The sequence below is a fragment of the Haliotis asinina genome, chromosome 4 (assembly GCF_037392515.1).
Source record: "Haliotis asinina isolate JCU_RB_2024 chromosome 4, JCU_Hal_asi_v2, whole genome shotgun sequence".
Lineage (NCBI taxonomy): Eukaryota > Metazoa > Mollusca > Gastropoda > Lepetellida > Haliotidae > Haliotis > Haliotis asinina.
In genome coordinates this window covers 20,807,658-20,811,029 of record NC_090283.1, presented here as the reverse complement: position 1 = coordinate 20,811,029, position 3,372 = coordinate 20,807,658, and positions in this window count along the sequence as shown.

The following is a 3,372-nucleotide window of genomic DNA, read 5'->3' as shown; positions in this document are numbered from 1 at the left end:
AATGGCAAGTCGCTTAAGCTGCATTGGGACAATGCCATGCCCATGTATGCTTACCTGACGGAGCAAAATCTCCGAGATCAACTCCGGCGGCTAAAACACCTTACGCCCCGTGAGACAGTTCAGCCCACAACTGGTGCCCGTCAGGAACCTTTGCAAGAGCAAAATGCTCAAGTGGCAGCAGACCCAAAACTTCTGATGGACGTCCGCGTCAACCTCTTCCCTCTTCCTGGTGGAAACTCTTCCGAGAAAGAGCCAATTGGCCCCGAAATTTTGGACCCTCACTCTTCCTCTTCTTCAGTTGCAGACCTTACCGAAAATCCTGTTTATATTTTGTTTACATCTATTTATGAGGAAATTTGTAATTTACCTTTAGAGAAACGGAGCCCAATTAACCAACTAAACGTGTCTTTTCCCAAAAAGGAAATTGATTTACTTAATGAAATTATCTCTTTAAAACTTCCTGCGGACTGTTCGTTACATGAAGTAAATTGTTGTGTCTATGCTGCCGCGCGAACTTTGGAGGAACTTCACACAGTTTCCAAAGAACAATCTCCCAATACTAAGAACAATAAACCAAAGAAAAACCGGTTTCAAGTTAAACTAACAGAAACAAGAAAACATATTTCCTGGATAGAGCTGTGCCTGAAATTAAGATCATCAGGGAATCCCATGTCTAAACGACAAAAGGCAATTTGGAGAAAATTAAAATTACAGTACAAAACAACAAAAGAAAAGGTACTGCTCCAAATTGTCGATTCCCTTAAGGCAAAAATAAAAGTTTGGACTGAAAGAAAGAAAAAATGGGAAAAGAAAAACAAATTTATCAAACAAAATAAACTTTTCAAAAATAATGAAAAGCAATTCTATAGGCAACTTAAAACAGGTGGTGATGGTGAGCATGATAAACGGCCTCCCATGGCTGCCAATGAAAGGTTCTGGAAACAGTTGTGGTCTGTACCCGGCGACTGTAACCTGGAGGCACCATGGGTAAGTGATTATGACCATGCAATGCATGAGAAAGTAACTAGGTCGTTTGTCTGTTACATCTCACCAGATTGCCTGAAAAGTGTCATTACAAAGTCCAAATCTAATACAGCTCCAGGGCCTGATGGCATTCGAAACCGGTACTGGAAACTGTTCCCTTGTGTCCAAACACCATTACTTCACTGTTTTAACTCTCTTGTGGACACAGGTGATGTTCCTCCATGGTTCTGCAAAGGTCGCACAATACTCCTCCCCAAAAAGGGAGACTTGACTGATCCCAAAAACTTCCGCCCTATCACGTGTTTGAATACTCAATATAAATTATTCACAGGGTGTTTGACAAACCTCGTGTCATCTTACTGCTCGTCCAATGAGATAATTTACAGAGAGCAGAAGGGGGCGAGAAAGGGATGTTGGGGGTGCAAGGATCAACTTCTTGTACAGAAAATGATTTTGGAAGAGGCTAAGACATACCACCGCAACCTCTTCATGTGCTGGGTAGACTACAAAAAGGCATACGACTCTGTCCCTCACGAATGGATTCTGAAGTCTCTTCAGTGTATTGACCTCCCTGAGCGACTACTTCATTTACTCAAGTCTTTAATGAGTTGCTGGTCGACTCAACTTGAGATGTACTCGCAAGGAGAGGTGCAGACTTCGGAATCTATTCCAATCAGAAGGGGAATATTTCAGGGGGACTCCTTCAGTCCATTGCTTTTTTGTCTGTCTCTAAATCCTTTGAGTTTCCTGCTCAACGGGGAGGAAGGGTACCATCCCGGACCTCCTCAGCACAGATCCCCAACACCTCTTACTCATCTCCTCTACATGGATGACATCGAGCTCCTTGCCAAGGGAGATACCAATTTGAAAGAACAGGTTCTCCTTGTCGAGTCCTTCTCTAATGATATTGGCATGACATTTGGACTCGAGAAATGTAATACTCTTCATCTGAAACGTGGCAAGGTAACTAATGATGGATCGGTCATGTTACAAGGGGGAGGAGTTATTGAGCATCTTGTGGAAGATCAGGCCTACACCTTTCTTGGAATGCAAGTTCGAGACAAGCTCCAGAATGCCCAGATTCAAGATAAACTTCGGGCCGAGTATAAATCTCGTTTAAAGAAAATCTGGAGTTCAGAGCTAAATGCTCGAAACAAAGTCAAAGCCACCAATACCTTTGCTGTGCCAGTCCTCTCCTATTCCTTTGGAGTAGTTGATTGGACAAAACAAGACATCCAGAATCTTGACCGCCTGACCAGAAGGATCATGTCTGATAACAGAGCACACCACCCTCGTTCCTCTCTTAATCGTTTATATATGCCAATCAATTCTGGAGGTCGGGGTTTGATTAATGTGGAAGCTCTTCATGACAGAATGTTATTGTGTACGTTTGCACATATTTATTTGTCAGATGATCCTCTGGTGATGCACGTCAAGATTCATGATGAAAGCAAGGAATTCCACAGCTACTTTAAGCGTGCCAAGGTTGTTGGACACAATTTGAAATTTGAAGTTGATTTTGTTGATGGCGATGTACTGCTGGACGGTACAGTGATGGGAGTAAACCAGGTGAAGTCTTTCACCAAGTCTGCCCAGAGTCGGTCCTTTGTGGAGAAGCTGTCTGAGAAGCCATTGCATTGTGTGTATATGCAGTGTGTGGAACAGAACAGCAATCCAACCGACTCCTTCGCCTGGATGAAGTCGGCTGGTCTCAAATGTGAAACTGAGGGCTTCCTTTTTGCTGCTCAGGACCAGTCACTTCCCACTTGCAATCGCCAGAATGTGATTCTTAAAGAAAATATCAATATGAAATGTCGACTTTGCAATCAGTTTACAGAGACTGTCCAACACCTTGTTAGTGGATGCCCTTCCTTGGCACAAACAGCATATCTTAAAAGACATGATGGCATGGCTCGCTGCTTTTATTATCGTCTCCGCCATGCCTGTGGCTTTGACTCCGAGGTCCATCCATGGTACGACGCTGAGCATGTCCAGGGCGTCCTGGAAAATGACAACTACAAACTTCTCTGGAATAGGCCAATATACAGCCTGAGACGAATTCCAGCCAACAAACCTGATCTTGTCCTTTTTGATAAAGCCAATGAAATTATTTATATCATAGAATTTTCTGTCCCTTTTGACAGCAATGTGATTGGCAAGATTCAGGAAAAGCATGATAAATATGCGGACCTCGCCTTTGAAATGTCTCGCTTGCATCCCAAGTACACTGTCGTCAGGCTCCCCATTGTTCTCGGTGCCCTTGGTTTGGTACCTCCTGATCTCTTGGCGCAGATGAGGAGAGTGCCCGGGTTCTCCACCGGGAGCATAGCCCTTCTGACAATCTGGGTAGTGCAGAAGGCTGCAGTGTTGGGGAGCCTTCATATTCTC